Source organism: Haliotis cracherodii, unplaced genomic scaffold, assembly GCF_022045235.1.
Source record: "Haliotis cracherodii isolate W230 unplaced genomic scaffold, xgHalCrac1.p SCAF_30, whole genome shotgun sequence".
In the NCBI taxonomy this organism is placed as follows: domain Eukaryota; kingdom Metazoa; phylum Mollusca; class Gastropoda; order Lepetellida; family Haliotidae; genus Haliotis; species Haliotis cracherodii.
The window spans coordinates 3,083,831-3,105,458 of record NW_027266287.1 but is presented as its reverse complement, the minus strand read 5'-3'; the positions used below and the strand labels follow the sequence as shown (position 1 = coordinate 3,105,458).

At 40.4% G+C, this 21,628-nt stretch overlaps 1 protein-coding gene across 2 annotated transcripts in view; it reads left to right on the top strand.

Moving 5' to 3' along the window:
• The window catches only part of LOC139476999 (lachesin-like), a 171,181-nt gene that overhangs the window by 88,202 nt on the left and 61,351 nt on the right, over positions 1-21,628 (top strand). The window lies entirely within an intron of this gene.

Below are 21,628 nucleotides of genomic sequence, written 5' to 3'. Positions count from 1 at the left end.
TGTTTTCCTACTATAAATACTTAACAAAAGTTGTAGTTCCACCATAGTAGACAAATGACATTGATATTTTTTCTGTACTTTATTTAGGTGTTTTCTATGGATGCCATTAGTCTTATGCACCAATTTGGGACAACTGTATTCTGTTTTATATTCCCATGAAACTACACTGTCCCGATATAACAAGTACTGATACCGTTCCAAACTAATCTGTTAATCTCACCAGGGCCAAATGCCAAATCACATAGCCAATGACTTTCCATTTTTTCTGAGTGAGAATGCTGTTTTGCCACTTTTAGCAATATTGCAACAATATCATGGTGGCGGACACCAGCAATAAGCTTCACACATTGGACCCATGTCGCAAAACAACTTGTGAACAATGCATGCCCACATATCTCAGTTTGAGGAGGATATTTACCATTAAAATAACACAGAATATTACAACAGGTACCTGTAACTTTTTCTTTTTCTCAGTACAAACTGGAAGTCTGGACATGAAATTTAAGGATATCATTATACAAGAACTGATGTTTGTTCATTAAATACCATTAACATCCGAAAAGGACAAAATATGAAATTGAAAAATTTTCTTCTCCAAAAATGTTTTAGGAGGATATTTACCATTAAAATAACACAGAATATTACAACAGGTACCTGTAATGCACAGGCTAACATTATTTACCAGAAGCAAGTCATGAAGAAAATTTGCATCCGGATACCTTCCGGAAACCTTCCGGAAACCTTCCGGAAACCTTCCAGATGCCTTCAACAACCTTCAAATTGCTTGGTATTTTCAAGTTAATTTTTTTATGTGTTTCACACTTAAGTGAACAAAATGCACCCCCCAAATTTTGACATTTTTTTTGGAAGGTTTCCGGAAGGTTTCCGGAAGGTATCCGGGCCGGATCCAAAATGGGAAGGTATCCGGAAGGTTTCCGGAAGGTTTCCGGCAGACGGAAACCTACACTTTTTTTGCTGTGTTTCTGCTGTTGGTATATCAAACCAGCGGCCAGTCTCTACATGTTAATTATGGTTACAGGGTTTAAGAGTCAGAGGCGGGACAGACCCGTGAAGATCCGGGGTAGAATAGGTCTTCAGCAACCCATACTTGCCGTAAAAGGCGACTATGCTTGTCGTAAAAGGCGACTAACGGGATCGGGTGGTCAGGCTCGACTCGATTATTTTACAGACTGCCGTCATATATCTGGAATATTGCTGAGTGCGGCGTTAAGCAACAAACAAACAAACAGAAGCGGGACAGATATTGATCTTGGAAAGAGAAGATATTTTTCAAAGGATGGGGCAGATTAAAGTAAATTATGGTCAGTTTTTTTAACTATTGCACATAGTACTCCGCCGTGGCTGTGTAAATTGATCCGTTAACGTTAACTCTACCTTAGAGACTAGCCACATCGAACTAGCCACCATCGACTAGGTCATCGAACACCCGTGATATGCCACAGTTATCGAGAATTTTCTTGACATTGTTCAACGAGCTATTATCTCTTGGATTTACAGAGTTATTTATTTTGATAAAGCTAAGAAAATATTGGGATAATTTAATAGGGGATATAATGATTTTCCAGTGTGTGCCAAAAATAAATGTAAGTTATGTGAAGTGGAAAACGCCCCAATTATACAGACTGCCGTCATATTGTTGGAATATTGCTGATTGCAGTGTTAAACAACAAACATTTAAAAAGAAAACAAACAAAAAATACAAGGTTGTGTGTGAAATAAAATAGAATTTATTCACCACGTTCAAACTCACAATGGCCCAGGGATCGGAAGGTCGGTGGTACGATCCATGGCCGCGTCATACCAAAAGACGTTAAAAGATGGTACTTGTTGTTACCCTGCCTGGCGCTCGGTATTAAGGGGATAAAACAAGGACTGGACGGTTCTTGTCTTAATAATGTGTATGTTAAATAGCGGTATGGTAGATGGGCCGGGGCCGCAAAACTGTCTTCAGTTCGGACGAGTACAAGCAGCCACACACATACGAACATTCGCGTAACGCTGAACGCGACGTTAAACTCCCATTTCACTCACTCACTCAAGCTCACCTAGTTATGCAAGCAGTGACCTAACCCACAGACTGGCAAATGATTTGATTGACGGAAACACATGCCGGAGAGGTTATGTCGATTTCACCACTCAGGGATAGCAATAAAACTATTTTATTTCAATTTGGCGAGGCTGGTTGCGCGCTGCAACCCGTTACGGCTTGGCCTAGAGTTCTAAATGTTTATTGGTTTAACACCAAGGCGATGTAAAAAGAACTTACACCATTTCACTGTGGGTGGAAATTTAACGATTTATTGTAAAAGCCCCGTTTCTTTGATTTTACCATGCATTTTCATCGTGAATCAAAGAGGTATGATTTTGAAGAAATGAACAGCCACTCTGAGATGTTTAAAACCGCCGTAAAGCTGGTTGATGTCAAATATGTTGCTTTGTCTGATCTGGTTGTTTTATGAACGACGCAGCAGTATAATGTACAACATCGAAAGAATTTTAATAACTCTAATCGTTTCTGTGAGCGATCGTGTTTCGCGAAAAGCATCGTGTTCTACCAATATGACCTGTTCAATGGTTGTGTGACTCTGTTTGTTTTACAATACTCATGCTCATTTCTTTGATATATTTTTAGAATTTTGATGCAAACGAATTGGCACACTGCACACTTTAATTGTTTGACTTCGTGAGTTGTCAATTTCATTTTGTAATGAAATGTTCACATTGACGCACGATCACGATGTCGTACATTGGAGACCATAGCATTACCAGGATGAACAATAGGAAACAATCAGTGAAGCAATTAATCGGCCATGCTTTCCATGACCTTGGTGTCTGTTTCCCCTATGTGTGTAATGTTTCCTATAACTGTCGTGTTTCCGGGGAAGCCGTTATGTTTCCACGGTAGGTGTGGTGTAACGCGATAGGTTTTATGTTGACTCGATATCCTTGATGCTGCCACCACGTACGTTATGTTTCCACGATAAATGCGATGTTTTATATATGTGTGCGGTTTCCATGACATCTGTGATTTTTCTGCGATGTATGTGATGGTTCTACATATTTGATGTTCCCTTGATATTCGAGAAGGTTCCATGATATCCGCGATGTTACGCGATATCCGAGATGTTCTATGATATCCGAGATGTTCTATGATATTCGAGATAGTCTATGATATGCGAGATAGTCCATGATATCCGAGATGTTCCATGATATCAGAGATGTTGCCATGATATCAGAGATGTTGCCATAATATCACAGATGTTGCCATGATATCCGAGATGTTCCGAGATATCCGAGATATCCGAGATGTTCCGAGATATCCGAGATGTTCCATTATATCCGAGATGGTCCATGATATCCGAGATGTTCCTTAATATTCGATATGTTCCATGTTGTTCGAGATGGATACATGATATTCGCGATGTTCCTTGATACCCGAGAAGGTTCCATGATATCGGAAAGTTTTCTTTGATATCCGAGATGTTCCGTGATATCCGCGATAGTTCCATGATATCCGAGACAGGCCCATGATATCCGAGAAGGTTCTATTATATCTGAAAGATTTCCTTGATACCCGAGAAGGTTACATGGTATCAGAGATGTTCCTTGATATCCGAAATGGTTTGATGATATCCGAGATGTCCCTTGATATCCAAAATGTCCCTTGATATCCAAAATGTCCCTTGATATCCGAGATGTTCCTTGATATCTGAAATGTTTCATGATATCCGAGAAGGTTCCATGATATCCTAAAAGGTTCCAATCTATCGGAAAGGTTTCCATGATATCCGAGAAGGTTCTATTATATCTGAATGATTTCCTTGATACCCGAGAAGGTTACATGATTTCACAGATATTCCTTGATATCCGAGAAGGTTACATGATATCAGCGATATTCCTTGATATCCGAGAAGGTTACATGATATCAGAGATGTTCCTTGATATCCGAGAAGGTTACATGATATCAGAGATGTTGCAGCCATGATATAGTGGTGCTAGTGTATTATTACATAAACCACAGGCTACGGGTTGTGAGGTACAATCTGTTTATTCCAGCGTAGTGGAAGAAGGCACTCTGTAATAATAATAAAAATAAACAATATACGTGAATTAAAATCACACGTGGTGAACCTATCATCATTATGAACTAAGTACATAAATGCGCATATATATCATCATATACAGGTATAACACAATAATACATTACTCAAGTGACTTTATATGATTACATGTTTACATGTGATGAACAAAGAATCTGTTGACATGAAGACTATAAAACATAACATGGCCTAATAATGAAACAGACAATAGAGTCTGTACAAAGAAACCTACCCTGTGGGTGACACGGGCGTGAGTCCACGCACCAAGTAGCCCGAGAGCAAACTCGTATAGTAAACCTATATAAGGGATGATACATTGATCAAGGGCTACCATTATACTTAGTGAAACATGTATACATAATAGTGACCACCGCAATGAAATTCTGCAATGTTATCAACAATACAGGATTGATGATATATCAATATTTGAGTTGTGCAAAAATCAAGCAGGTGTGCAATCCTCATTCTGTGATAGTGTGACTGGTTAGTAACATGGCGGATGACATGTATATTTGAAACAGGACCAATCAAGTGAGAAGCTTGGCCTGGGCTATTGTTAAAACACCAAAGACAATGACATGAAAATAGACCAACCCAAATACCCTTATTCCCAAAATGTGACCGGCCCTGTGACACAGAACTGTGCAGTAAACATAAAAGCAAGAGACAGACGGACTGACAACTAATTTCAACTTGTATATATATAAACCAATCATCGTCTGCCGGATCACTAAAACCTGAAATAAGATTCAAATGATTAATTATACATTTATGTACACGACATAATTTAACTAAATTAATCCCTGTTACAGAGATGTTCCTTGATATCCGAGAAGGTAACATGATAGCTGAAATATTTCCTTTATACCAGAGAAAGTTCGATGGCCGTTGGTTCCTTACCCTCACTAGTCTGTCTGTCTGTCCGACATCAACACGAGTAACGGCAAGCGAGTCTACCAACAGTGGACCAACTGTCTGACATGACCGAGTCGCCACCAAAATGTCTGGTCAGGCAACAAATTTAAATCAGATTTCCGGAGGCGAAATTGCCCCAAAGGAGTGAAGAAATCTCATTTCGCTGGGAAACAGGATTTATTTTTCTCAATCAACTAAACGATAAAGTATTTTACATGTTTTCATTTGAATCTGTTCTGTCCAACTTTGTATGTAGAATGCGGTATACCTGCTTAATTAACGTCTAACGAGTTAAAATGACATCACCATACCATTAATAGAAAAATGCCAATTCCACAATATGTAACGTCGTAAGCAAAGCATCCACAACGCGAAAAACGCCATTCTTGACACGTCATTGGCTTTCCACGTACAGCCGTGCACCATGCATGCGCTCTTGTGTGGTTTTCCGATGAAGTTTGGATCGGAAAATATTCATCTCTAATTACAATTTCTAAAGTACGATAGTCAATTTAGCACTTGCATCTCGTGTCACTGCGGGTGGTCCGTCGTGTATTTAAACGAAAGAGCAAGCGAATGTTGTTTTTCGCCCTTTTCAGCAATAACCAGCTTCATCACATCGGCTCGTAAATAATCGCGACCGGGAAACTAGCGGGTGAAAGCACGTGCAGCACACTTTAATCGTGTCTCGAGTGTTTCAATCAGGAATAAACACGTCAAATCTCGTGTCCAATGAAAGACCGCGATTTCATCACGTGGGGAGTTCCTATCGCCAAAATCTGCAACAGACAGTCCGAGAAGTGCGTGCTGCACGTGCGTTCCGTGACGTTTGGCTGTGTTGGAACAAAAAAATGCAAATTACTCCATGTTACGAACAGCCGTTCTATGACGTCATCGCTGTAATAGTCGTCGCGGATGCAGACGTGCATGTTCAGTGATCCGTAGCGGGGTGAACAGCTTTAATAGACCTGTCTTTTACAGATTTCCTCTTTAATGTGATTAACAGGTAGGCAGGTAAGGAACTGGCGTAATTACCAGTACCTGGATGGTCACGACTTCTGATTAGCCAGACTAAAAAGTGTGGATGTTGTTTGATGTTATAGCATCGCACTTGATCAACCACTGCGGTGTAAGTTAATGTACCGTTACAGCAGTCTGACAGCTTAATGTGTTCGATATTACGTGGAAGTTAAGAGGAACGAATCTTGACCACCGGAAGATTGGTACTATTAAGCAAATGGTTAATCAATCCATGTTTTGGTGCGTGTGTTTTTTGTGGTTGTTGTCGTATGCGCGTGCGTGCGTGCGTGCATGCGTGCGTGCGTGTGCACTGTTGTCATCTTGGTGTAAATCTGAGGGAAGATGTTCCATGATATCCCAGATGTTCCTTAATATTCGATATGTTCCATGTTGTTCGAGATGGATCCATGATATTCGCGATGTTCCTTGATACCCGAGAAGGTTCCATGATATCGGAAAGTTTTCTTTGATATCCGAGATGTTCCATGATATCCGCGATAGTTCCGTGATATCCGAGACGGGCCCATGATATCCGAGAAGGTTTCATTATATCTGAAATATTTCCTTGATACCCGAGAAGGTTACATGGTATCAGAGATGTTCCTTGATATCCGAAATGGTTTGATGATATCCGAGATGTTCCTTGATATCTGAAATGTTTCATGATATCCTAGAAGGTTCCATGATATCCTAAAAGGTTCCAATCTATCGGAAAGGTTTCCATGATATCCGAGAAGGTTCTATTATATCTGAATGATTTCCTTGATACCCGAGAAGGTTACATGATATCACAGATATTCCTTGATATCCGAGGTTACATGATATCAGCGATATTCCTTGATATCCGAGAAGGTTACATGATATCAGCGATATTCCTTGATATCCGAGAAGGTTACATGATATCAGAGATGTTCCCTGATATCCGAGAAGGTTGCATGATATCAGAGATGTTGCAGCCATGATATAGTGGTGTTAGTGTATTATTACATAAACCACAGGCTACGGGTTGTGAGGTACAATCTGTTTATTCCAGCACACTAACATTTATTCTCTGAAATCTTATATTACACAATATCCTTCTTGACTCTAAAAATACAAAAAGTTCCTTATGCTGATTTCACAGTCCCCAGAGGTCGGGTGAAATAGACGCTTTGTAAACAAGAACTGATGCTTCTTGTAGGATTTACTTTTCTGCTCTACTTTCTAAACTTTATTGCTCATATATACACTGTTAAAAAAATTTATGTACTTATCTACTGTGACAAACTCTTTTGTAAATAAGTACTGATACTTTCCAAAGCTTCATTGTTTTATATGCACTTTAAACAATTTCATCTAAAGTAATCGGTTGGGACAAACCACTGTGGACAAGAAATGATCTTTTTAGTATGATCTGTTCTATTTTTTTACCATTGTTAGTTTTATATACTCTGTTATCATCTGGCTTTCCATCGTTACTATGGATACCGATTAATGAACAATGTATAATGGGCACAGAGCTAGCTAGAGCTGACTAGACTTGCTTTTGTATGCGTTTCTAGGTTTATTTTTTTCATAAAATAAATATATTCCACAGTCATGGTGCAGGACTAATGGATGGGCATATGGGTTCCTTTTAAATATTGTTCGGGGCCGAATATAACGAATGTCTTATATCTACTCCTTTAGTGAGTGAGTATGATTTTACGCCGCTTTTAGCAATATTCCAGCGATATCTGCAGAGGCACACGAAAAAAGGGCTTCACTCAGTGTACCCATTTGGGAATAGAACCCTGGCCTACTGCGTGACGAGCGAACGCTCTAACCACTTGGCTACCCAACCACCCATTTACCCCTTGAACTAACTGTTGAAATTTTCAACACCTTTTTGGTGTCCACCGACAGGATATTGGAATATAACGGCAGAAACCTAACCAACTTACTCACTTGTGAGACGATTATTAAGGCAGCATTGGCGAGAATTCACTGATGTGGGGGGCACGGGTGGCCCAGTCGTCTAAGGCGCCGCGATTCGCTGTGCAGAGTTGCGTCCCTTGGACACGCCAGAAACCTATGATTGTGGGTTCGAATCCCGGTTCACCCCGATTATGTTTCCAGGTTTGTCAGCACCATACCCGTGCTCGTGGGTTTCACCAAAGTGGTAAACGTCTTAGACCATCGGGCTTTCCTCCCACATTAAGCTGATACGCCGTGATATAACTGGAATAATTTTAAAAGCGGCGTTAAACCCAACTCACTCACTTACTCACTGATGTGATCATACAATGTTACCCATCACAAAAAAAACTGACAAAAATACGATTTTAAAAATACATTCGCATGGTAGAACTGTGTATATGCATTTGTGTAGCAATGTTATGATTATTTTACTTATGTGTGTTTGTTTTTGGAAGCTTAGAGTAAGCGTTTTCAAACTTATGAAAATATTGTTTTTTCAATGATAACCAGTTTAACGCGGCCATTGCAACAGATAAGGTGACGGGGTGGGAAACTTCACATCTTTCTGCAGTGTGTCTTATATAGTGTTGTCCTGTCTTACCCAACCAATTAGCATGATTTTTGAGCTCGTATCAATAATAAATAACGTATATCATTTGTAATATTTGAACCCGTGAAGATTCGGGTTAAAATGGGTCTTCAGCAACCCGTGCTTGCCGTAACAGGCGACTGTGCTTGTCGTAAGAGGCGACCACCCGGGTCAGCCTCTCTGAATTGATGCATGTCATCGTATCCAAAGTGCGTTGATCGATGCTCATGATGTCAATCACTGGATTTTCTGGTCCAGACTCTATTATTTACAGACCGCCATATGAATATCGCTGAGTGCTGTGTAAAGCAACAAACAAACAAACAAACACATTTAATATGTGATATCATGATTATTATGGAACGGGAATGTGGAGAAATATGATTTTCGCCATGAGCGTTTCTGCCTTGGCATGATATTGCACAAGACTTCATAATTCATGTGGGTTAGTGAATTGTGCTTAAAGCCGCTTTGAACAGAATTACAGTTATTTCACGACATGCGATCTTGATGTGGAAGGAAAGCCCGAAGTGATGCAGGTCTAAGACGATTACCACTTTGGTGAAACCCACGAGCAGAGGTATAGTGCTGACAATCCTGGAAACATGATCGAGGCGAACCGGGATTTGAGCCCATGAAGAACAAGTCATTGCACAGTGTCTGGGTTAGTCAGGGTGTACTATGCTGAAACCCCTCGTTAATCTGGATGATTCCTATGGAAATTCTCCGGTTTAACGAAGGTCCAGATCTAGATTAACGAAATATATAACATAGTGTACCTGCCTTTAGCAATGTCTGTACGTTTCTAACCGAAGGTGTAGGTTTCGAATTAACGGGATCTGAACAAATGAAGTTTACAGTACATGTGATTGGCATATTGAACAGGTAATTGGCATATTGAACAGGTAATTGGCACATTGAACATTTAATTGGCATATTTCCTTTGAAACATCTATGCCGATTATCGCCGAAGAATCAAGTCTCTATTTTCTCTCATGAACACCTGCAAGGAGTTCTCATGCCACTAAATATGACGATGTCATGGCGCGATGTCAATCAAGTTTTTCATCACCACAGAAGCTGTGGGAAAGAAGCGGTAATTAACAGATTGTCGTGACATTTCCAGTCAATGTGTCTTGATTATTAACATTGTAAATAGCAAAGCTCAATGAAATCAATCAGCTTTTTGATTCAGAGCTTTATTTAACTTTGCATGGATCAGTGGTCAATAGCACCCTGTCCTGTTGACGATCGATGTAGATTTCTAATGACAACGTTCTCTTCTGACGTGACTGAAATCGGTGAGAATGCATTGATGGACTGTAATTGACAAGGGAACGAAGCGAGGGGAGGGGGGATATAGAAAGAGGAGGGGGGGGGGGAGGGTTGAAATTAAAGGCAATGTTTTCATTTCAAAGATTATTGTCATTTCGGTGAGACGTCTTCGCTTTGATTGTTAATAGCAGCCCTTGTGTGTCTCATCTCAGCTGTCAATATGTCCATCACATTGACGTTATGTAATTGACAAGGATGAGAAGGAGATCTCCGCGTGGGGGACAGGACTTCAGTAAAGCTAGTTAAGGAGTAATGATTATTTTGAGACGATTTCACACTATTTGTCCCTTATTCAGCGCGGGGTATTTTTTACATTTTCAAATCTTTTATGTGATTTGATTCATAAGACCTATCTGATGTATCGCAAATAGAACTGAACTGAGTTTGGATAGAAATTGAAAGATCTCTCAACTCTGACACAACGGGATGCAGAAGGAGTGAATGACTATTGTTTTACACCGTTTTAGCATAATTCCAGCAATATCACGTCGGGGGACACCAGAAATGGGTTTCACATTTTATCCAAAGAGGGAATTTATGCGCCCAGTGCGTGCGTGTTTGTGTGCGTGTTTTGTGGTATACATACATAATTTATTAGATGAATATATGTGTGTGTATGTGTGTGGCCATCTTTTAGTTCAATCTCCCATCCACATGACTCCGGTACTAACTGTCCATTTCCACTTATTAGATTGATATTTTATCTTGATGGTGATTAGTAAGAGTGTTCATTTCAGCCCATCAAGCAGATCACTGACACTCCATCTGCAGATGATGTTTGATGAAGATGGTGCTGTGAGTGTAGCCGAAGTGGCAGGTCGTAGACTGAAGGCTGCTCACCTCGTTGAGGAGTCACGAGATTCAGAACTGCGTAACTGTATTTGATGAAGAACAGGGGACATTAAACTATATGCTCTTAGACGTATAATTTTAGTTAATTTGATTTATGTTTTGTTGTGATGGAGTTTTTTTAATAATTTTTGTATGTGTGGTCCTCACTGCTCATTTCATAGTGCAATAAAATGGCCTACTTAAACATGTGTGTCAGAAATTTACGAGCATATCAACGTGGAATCAAATCACATCACTAAAATTGCTAAATTACAACGCCGTCACAATATTACAACAGCAATAACACATCAGTATCACAGCAATAGCACAACACAGCAATAATACAACACAGCCATATCACAGCAATAACACAGCACAGTAGCACAGGTATACCGCAACACAGCCATCTCACAGCAATAACACAACACAGCCATATCACAGCAATAATACAACACAGCCATATCACAGAAATAACACAACACAGCCATATCACAGCAATAACACAACACAGCCATATCACAGCAATAACAACACAACAATAACACAACACCACAGCAATATCACAGCAATACCACAACACAGCAATAACACAACAGCAACAGCAACAGCGCAACATCAATATCACAGCAATAACACAACAGAGCCATAACACAACACACAAATAACAGCAATAACAACACAGCAATAACACAATAGCACAGCAATAACACAACACAGCAATAACACAACATCCACGTCACAGCAATAACACAGCAGCAATAATACAACATAAGGACAATAGCGGGTAGGGGACGTGAGCATTACACTGTGATAACAATACCAATTTATTGTATTCTGAGCATCTTTGGACACCGTCTGGCATTACAGATTCCCGTGCTGTTTCCGACATGCCAAACCAAATATGGCCACCATTTTCTGGCTTCAGGTGATTGTAGGAGTCTGGATGGAGAGTTGTGTAGGGTAGCTGTTGTGTTCGGTCAGGTAGATGTAAACTTGTGTTCTGTCTATAAACTGAAGGGTGTGATAAACGTGTTCGGTGTCTTACATCTGTCGAAATGTTAATAATCTTTCTTGATATCTCATCTGTGGTCATCTGCCTGTAGACAACCGCAATGGATCGATCGTGACATACCTTGACTCTGCGATCGATAATCCTTGATTTTAATCCGATTGTGAACATTGACGTTAAGCAATGTGATGTCAATTTTCTTAGGTTTGGGGATTCAGGATTATTTTGTTAATTGTTTCTTGAAATTTAATATATGCCTTTATATCCGTGCCACCTTTGACGTATATCAAGTATTCAGTTATGATGCATAATTTTAAATGGTGTACTTTCGTCATTTTGATGGTGAAAATGGTGTTTGTAATTGAAGTTCATATATACGTCCAGGGAATACATGTAACGTGAATATTTGTTCATTATAATCAAACTATGAGGTTGAATGTACGCATTAACAGATACACGAGCAGGGATTGACGTCGTGTCTCTTTGTCAGTCCACGAGCGATAGATTCCAGATTAATCCGGTCCGGTATATCGTCAAAACAGTCACTAGTGTTGCTCTTACATTTCAAATGACCCACTTACAGGTACAAATCGATCCCCATACAACAGATATGGGAATACACTCTTCAGCACGCTGCACTAATCACTCTCGTGAATCCAGGTAGATATATTTTTACACGTTCAGAATAGAACAACCGTCCATTACGTATGATGTATCCTTAAGAGCAAAGCAAACACTCTTTTTCAGTACGCATGTGCATTTAATCGCTCCATATATTGAATACGAGGAAGTATTTTAGTACTAACAAGCCACGATGGCTATTTAGCCGTCCCACGTGGACCAAAGTCTACCGCTGATGCAGCATTAGAACAACGAGACTCGGTAAATTGCTCTTAGTTGAAAAATGAGCACCCTTCATCCTCGGAGACCAGCGAGATAAACATTATTGGATTTGATAAATCAAGGCCATATTGGTAAATGCCCCTGGCGGGTAAAAGAGGGTTGTGATCGAACGACAGCTCTTGTTTCTGGGTTTATGCCATTTACGACCAGAAGATTCTTCTCCAAGAACCAGACAATAAAGGCATCGGTGCCATCATCTTGTCCGGGCCTTATTAGCTTAAATGTTGACTCGCTCGATCAATAGCGGGTTCATTCGTGTAGTATTTGTCCCCTTGTAACAGCATTAAGGCAATATTGACTCGCCTTCGTTGCAAAAACGAATCACTGTGGAACATGGCCGACGTTATGTTGAAGTTTGTCTTGGGCTGGCCATATGAAAGCGTTTATGTGCAGAAACAACAGAGTTCCACCGTTACTGGTACTACAAGACAGAATATTTACAGGAAGAGCAATTTCCGTGTTTTTTGGACGTGTTTGAGATTATGAAGCGTTAACGATTTATTGCCCCTAGGTGTAAATATACTGAAAGAACATAATGAAATGATAACATACTATATCGTTGCGAATTTTCGTGAGAAATTAGGATTGTTTGGTTTGGGGAAAATGTGTCTATCACACATGATTTTACACAATTTATGGTCATAACAATGATTCTCGCAACTAGGTATCGAATTGGGATGGTTTACTTTAACAGGGCCCTTTTATTTGTACAGAGTCATCAGCGAAATCTAGATTGTGGTTATAAAAGCCAGATAATATTGTTGTTTGAATGGCTTCGTTACAAGAATCTTAAATTGAATAGAACTATCTTTCAGGGAAATATTTAATATGTATAAGATTCTTCGCATTTGTTCAAGTTATATAAATGAGTATTTTGAGTCTATGATGTTGGGTCTGTGTACGTGTGTTTAGTTTAACGCCGTTCTGAAAAGCCGTTCATTGATGTCTCAGCGTGTCAGTTTAATGTCGGTGGAATGCCCGATGTGATGCACGTGTGTATACCTCTTTGGTGAAACCTATTTGTATGGGTATGTTGGTATCATGATGATAAATCTTGAAACATTTTGAATCGGATAATCTCGGATTCGAACCCACGATCATAGGTTACTGGTACGCCAAAGGGGCGTAACTCTGTAACCTATGTTAGCGCCTTTGTGAACCGATCATTCCACTCTTGCTTTAGCCGAGGCGCATGTGTATGCTATATGCTACAGTGAGTGAGTGAGTGAGTGGGTGAGTGAGTGGGTTGGTGTTTGGGGTGGGTGGGTGAGTGAGTGAGTGAGAGGTAAGATTTTTAACGACACTCACCAGTATTCTAGCTATTTCTCGGTGGCCTCTAAATATTCGAGTCTGGTTCATATATAATCACACTTTAAAAATTAAATACTCACGAACTCTAAATATATTATATAACTTGTGTTGTACACGCTCGAAAAAAATCCATGGCGTTACGCTTATCCCATGTCATAAGCAAGTACACAATCCTCAATACTATATTCAATGTTACTGTTTTCATTAGGATCTGTTCACACTCTTCTCTACTTAGAGACATCATCCAAATAACTCACGTTCAATACAACACACCAACTATGCTTGTCGTATGAGGTGACTTAGTGGATCGGGTGGTCAGGCTTAGTGTGACGTGGTTGATTACGTGTCATTGTACCCGATGGCGTAGACCGTTGCTCATAATATCAATCACTGGTTTGTCTGGTCCAGACTCGAAACTCTGCGGGCTGTGAAGATTAGAATGGTCTTCAGCAACCCATGCTTGTCATAAGGGGCAACTGACGGGATCGGGTGGTCAGGCTCGCTGACTTTGTTGATGCATGGCATCATATCCCAATTGCGTCGATCGATGCTCATGATGTCAATCACTGGATTGTCTGACTCGATTATTGGAATATTGCTGAGTGCGGTATTAAACAACACCAAACAAGCTTTGGGGGATGTCGTTTAAAGGCTGGATCATTGCTGAGTGCGGCTGAATCTCCAAAAATGCCCAAAAGACCAATCTGGTTCCAATTTCGCAGAAAAGAAGTGTTTGTCTTTAAGCGCCGACTGAAATAAATCCGACTATGCTTGTCGTAAGAGGCGACTAAAGGTATCGGGTGGACAGGCTCGCTGATTTGGTTGACGAATGCCATCGTATACCAATTACGTGGATCGATGCTCATGATATCAATCAATAGATTGTCCGGTCCCGACTCAATTATTCACAGACCGCCGTCATATAGCTGGAACATTGCTGAGTGAGAACATTAGGGTCAGTGTTTTAACTATTGCACATGGTACTCCAACATGACTGTGTAAACTGAGAGAGAGAGAGAGAGAGAGAGAGAGAGAGAGAGAGAGAGAGAGAGAGAGAGAGAGAGAGAGAGAGAGAGAGAGAGAGAGAGAGAGAGAGAGAGAGAGAGAGAGTAATTTGTCTCCGATACTCTTTCTAACGACTGGGATTAGACTCCTCAACCAGAGTGATTGTGACAGGGGTTCGAATGGACATAATTTCTTCTGCATGGGCAACTCGTAATCCAATATATTAACCCAGCATTCTCTCTGACTGGAGTAAGGATATGTGTCACGAATCCTGTTATGCCTACTGTTGGCGAGGAACACACGCATGGTGGACGTGATGCTGGTATGCTGGTGAAGCCCTTGCCATGACAGAAGTTTCAGCATGGTTTTCTTATGATAATGTTCTATTCATGTTGGGGAGGCCATAGGTGCATGTGTATTTCAGCGTTAGGTTATGATGTGGACATAATTTTTCTGAGCGTCATTTGCGAATGAATGTGAAAGTGCAAAGTACCGATGTCGGCATGTGTCAAGACATATGTGTGAGAATGCGTCAAGACATATGTGTGAGAATGTGTGTAGACATGTGAGGATGTGTCAAGACATGTGAGAATGTGTGTAGACATGTGAGGATGTGTCAAGACATGTGAGAATGTGTGTAGACATATGTGAGAATGTGTCAAGACATATGTGAGAATGTGTGTAGACATATCTGAGGATGTGTCAAGACGTGTGAGAATGTGTGTAGACATATGTGAGAATGTGTCAAGACATGTGAGAATGTGTGTAGACATATCTGAGGATGTGTCAAGACATGTGTGAATGTGTGTAGACATGTGTGAGGATGTGTCAAGACATGTGAGAATGTGTCGAGACATGTGGGGATATGTCAAGACTAATGTGAGAATTTGTCAAGATATGTATGTGAGGATATGTGTAGACATATGTGAGAATGTGTGTAGACATATGTGAGGATGTGTCAAGACATGTGAGAATGTGTGTAGACATATCTGAGGATGTGTCAAGACATGTGTGAATGTGTGTAGACATATGTGAGGATGTGTCAAGACATGTGAGAATGTGTGTAGACATATGTGAGGATGTGTCAAGACATGTGAGAATGTGTGTAGACATATGTGAGAATGTGTCAAGACATGTGAGAATGTGTGTAGACATATCTGAGGATGTGTCAAGACATGTGAGAATGTGTGTAGACATATCTGAGGACGTGTCAAGACATGTGAGAATGTGTGTAGACATATGTGAGGATGTGTCAAGACATGTGAGAATGTGTGTAGACATATGTGAGGATATGTCAAGACATGTGAGAATGTGTGTAGACATATGTGAGAATGTGTCGACATAAATTATGATGTGTCAAGATATGTATCTGAGAATGTGTCAAGACATATATATGAGGATGAGACATATTGTCAACGTGTGTCAAGACACATGTCAGAATATGTCAAGGCACTGAGCAAAAAGCTTTAATGCTATGTTAGATATATTACAATTATTCCCTATCAAGGTATTGATTTTCGCACTATTTACATCACAAACTCTTCTGTGGGGTACCGCCTTGAATATGTAATGATGACAAGTATGTATGACACTATATATAGGACACAGGATCTCATTTTGTATTTAGATCTACAAGCTGTCTGGTGACTAATTGAGTGAATGTCATGTAACGCCGCACTGAACGACGGTCTCTAAAATTATGGAAAAACCAGAGGTTGATATCATGAGCATTATTCCTCGGGCAACCAAGTTAACAATCCCAATTCCATTGGCGCTTTACTGATAAAGAGTTGTATCGTTGTTAGGATGATCAAACATGAATATATTATTCAAAAGGATGATCATATTTCAAGGCATATATATGCAATTAAAGTATATCTCGATCGGAATCGCGAGGTTACAACGCCCGATAATTATTGGTCTTCCTAAACGTCCACCTTCTGAAACAGGAAGACTTAAATCAGTATGGTATCGTAACGGAAACTCTGGCACCATCGTCAAACCATGGCACTTTGACCTGAACGTTGGAACCTAAAGCAATATACCGCATCCTCACTTAATTTCTATTGTACACCACATAGAGATTCCAGGTTACAAGTGGTCCCAAGACGCCTATGCTGGTCGTAAGAGGCGACGAAATGGATCGGTGGCTAGATGCTCACAATATCGATCACTGGATTGCCTGGTCCAGATTCGATTATTTACAGATCGCCGACATGTAGCTGGAATATTACCAAGTGCGGCGTTAAACAACAAACAAACAAATATCAGTCATATAGCTGGAAATGTTGAGTGCTGCATTAAGCCAAAAATAAACAAAACAAAATAATTTAATATGAGCATTATACTATTTATTAAGTGAGGCGAATGTACCATATTCTATAACTTAGTGAGGGGGCACGGGTGGCCCAGTCGTCTGAGGCGCCGCGATTTGATGTGCAGAGTTGCGTCCCTTGTACATACCAAAAACCTATGATTGTGGGTTCGAATCCCGATTCGCCCCGATTATGTTTCTATATTTGTCAGCAGCATACCCGTGGTCGTGGGTTTCACCGAAGTGGTAAACGTCTGAGACCTGCATCACTTCGGGCTTTCCTCCCACATTAATCTGACACGTGGTGATATAACTAGAATCCTGTTAAAAGCGGCGTTAAACCCAACTCACTCACTCACACTATAACTTAATGAAACCCGCGAACGCCAGCATGTTTTTTCCATACCAAGGATCACAGTGGGCCAACGTCGAAGGAAGAACATATTTCAATACTCTCGATCTAACTGTATCAATATTCGGCAGGTGAAAGGTGAGGTCCCTAAGACGTTGCCAACGTGACGCCGGTACCACAACGTGCCGAGAGGATCAAGTGCATGTATTGATATCCAAGTTCTCGTATTGTTATCTCATTACGTAGCACAGCGCCAAGCGACCGTAAAACACGATCGTCTACGCTTCTTATAGCAACCATATCACAACATGTCGACGGTCGAGACTGCTTTTAACACCTTATCGGTGATCAGCTGTAATTTGGATGAATTAATCCTATTTTCTCCTTTGATAGTCACGCGTACTACGTCGGGAATTGTTCCGCTTGGCTTATCAATTGGTAATTTCCATGTCATGTAATATATTCTTTGTTATAGGAGACGTCGATAAATCACGTATTTAGCTTTCGGTCAACTGTCGATCAATTTCGTTTTTGTTTTTACCTCATCCGCTTTTAGTAATACTCTGACAGTAATTTCTGGATATTATACATCTTTCGAGACCGTCTTATAGAAAATCGTTCCAGTCTTATTCTGGAATGATAACGTTTTTTGGGGGGGTAACCGGTTTGCTGTTTGTAAACTATGGGTTAGGTTTACAATGAAAATCATAACCTTGTTTAAACCGGTTTGTGTTTTAAGTAACTCCGGTTTCTATTGATCTTGTTTTTCGTTTTGGTAAAATTACGGTGGATGTTACGTTTAATGGCGGCAAAGGGTCGTTATATCATATTGTGTGGGTTTATGGAGTGAGAATAAATAGGGCTTATTGCTTTTCATTAAATCTTGAGTCGATCTTGACGCATTAAGGACTTTTTCATTTACAAGCAAACACACTATAATCTCATTTGCCGTTTGTATCGGCCGAGGAGTGTCGCTTAAATTTCAATTTGTGGCGCAAACTCGGATGGCATATATTTTTAAATTCGACTATTTTTTCAAGCATAGATCTTTATGGCTTTGCGTGCCGAAAGTAGTAATAAACATCGATTAAAATTGAATAGATACACAATGATACTGACGTTGATGTTTTGTACAAATGAGCGGTGGGGAAAGGGCGTGTAAGTTTTTTGCAAATACCGGCAAAATGATATTTGTGCGTGGGACAACTGGAGAATGAAACAGAATAACACGTGAACGAGACAAGAGGCAGCCCACGTCGTGTATACCTCTCTGGTACACAGAGGTGAGGTGAGGTGAAAATTGGATTTAACGTCGCGTCCAAGATTATTGCGCTTATATAGCGACGTGCATGCACGTGTGTGTGTGGCTGCTTGTACTAGTACGAGACAGTATACTGACTCCGAGCCGACCAGTCCTTGTTTTAGCCCTTTAATGCCGAGCGTCAGACAGGGTAAAAACAAGTACCATCTTTTAACGTCTTTTGATATGACGCGGCCGGGGATCGAACCCCGGACCTTCCGCTCTCCAGGCGGACGCTCTACCACTAGACCACGGAGGCGGTCGGTACACAGAGGAGCAAGCAAGAAGCCTTTCGCAAACCATGATCTGACCTGGGAATAAATTTGTTAATGAATAGATAAATATGAAGATGTGAACGAATGAACGGAGGGACGGACGAACGAACGAATGGAGGGACGGACGACCGACCAAATAAAAATCTTGTAATTAGTAGATGGCAAAATCCTTAAGTTGACAATGGTCAAGAGAGAACTAATTTTTGTTTCTTTGTTGTTTGATGCTGCACTCAGTAATATTCCAGCTACATGTCGGCGGTCTGTAAATAATCGAGTTTGGACCAGAAAATCCAGTGATTGATATCATGAACATCGATCCACGCAATTGGGATCGATGACATGCATCAACCAGGTCAGCGAGCCTGACCACCCGACCCCGTTAGTCGCCTCTTACGACAAACATAATTGCTTTTTACGGCAAGCATGGGTTGCTGAAGACCTATTGTAACCCGGATCTTCACGGGTCAAGTCTTTAAATGAGTTCCTCATCATAATAAAATTTACATCCATTAATTCTGTCTCACAATTTAATGTACCCAAAATAGTTTTTGTTAAGAAACAAACAGATGAGGAAGATTATAAAGTAGATTTTGATGTCAGATGATGTGTGTGGAAAGCAACATGGCGCCGGAACTAGGACACAACGCGGATCACACGAAATGAAGTTTAAGTACCATATGCCTCTGCTTCATCTTCCCACACCAAGAGAAGGATGCTCTTTCTTCAAGACATGGCTGGGATGCTTCCTGATCTTTGGGACACGACCTTCTTATTGATTGGGTTTTAACAGCTGTGTTGAGCTCACACATGTTAGACACATGATAAAGGATGGTTTTAGGTCGACCATTTATTTGTATGCATATGACTTAGGTAATTCGTGACGTAATTATGAAAACGGTGTTATGGTGCCGGAACCTTGGGTTCTGTTTCAACATTTCCAAGACAAGGAATGTCGAGTTCCATAAACAAGTTATGGTGAACAGTCGGGTTTGTTTTGTCTTACTTTTGAGATTTAGTTCAAATTGGAAGGAAAGGTACATCATCTAAGGTGCCTAAGGTTGGGTGAGGTGAAATGGTGTTTAACGTCGCGTCCAAGATTATTGCACTTATATAGCGACGTGCATGCACGTGTGTGTGTGTGGCTGATTGTACTAGACCGGACTGATGCCGATTTATAGTGCTAGCTCACTTAGATACCATGCCGCAGTTTAACATGAACACTCCACTCAGACACAGTATACTGACTCAGAGCCGACCAGTCCTTGTTTTAACCCCTTAATGCCGAGCGCGAGACAGGGTAACAACAAGTACCATCTTTTAACGTCTTTTGGTATGACGCGGCCGGGGATCGAACTCCGGATCTTCCGCTCTCCTCTAAGGTGTCGAAGATAATAATAATAATAATAATAATTATTATTATTATTATTATTATTATTATTATTATTATGATGACGATTATGATGATGGTCACAAATACAGTAGTAGTAGTAGTAGTAGCAGTAGTAGTAGCAGCAGCATCAGAAAGCTTCATGTAAGATGTATTTATACCTACTAAATAATCTCTGTATAAATCTCGCAGGGAATAAAATATCACCAACACGAACCGTCAATCCATTTATGTGTAAAATCCGTATAACACAAAGCTATTTAGCTAGGTTATTACAACGTCAAGGAGAAAGCACCAATAAAGCGACCATTATTTAAATGCACTGATTTCAACAGGACTGGATTTACCGTTAGCACGTTGGGGAAACGTCGAAACAAGTGTGTTTACTGAACTAACTGCTGATATCCGCTCAAATATAAAGTCATTTACAAATAGCTTAACCATTCCAATGTCCAATCGCGCCAAATAAATCCATGTTATCCCTTTTATAGCCGTGACACGCATACCTCATATTCCCTGCAATTACGTGCACCGGTACCCTTGTAAATGTCTATTACTGAAATTGATTGGTGTGTATTTCATTAATATATAGCTGTTATGATTCGCCTCCAGTTACAGTTCTCTTCCTTCTCTCGATATTGACATACGTTGTCGTGTTTACAGTCATGTCAGTTTTTGTGGCGGGTTTGACAATCTCAGCGCGAGATAGTCGATGGATGTCCGATTCAGCCTGCGCTGGAATCGTGATTGATTGCAATGTACACTGATATATTTCAGTTACAGCATATTTCACTATAGGTAATGGAGGTGCTATCGATTGCAACGTACACCGCTACATTTCACATACACCATATTTCACTAAATGTAATTGAAGAAATGTGGCCCGTTTTGGCTTGTGTCAACTGCCATTAGCAAACGGTAACGGTTGAGTGTATAATATGAATAGAATAAGATTTCGGATCAGATATCGACATGACCTTGGCGAGTTGGTCCCAAATTGGAGCCTTGACTGCTTTGTGCGAA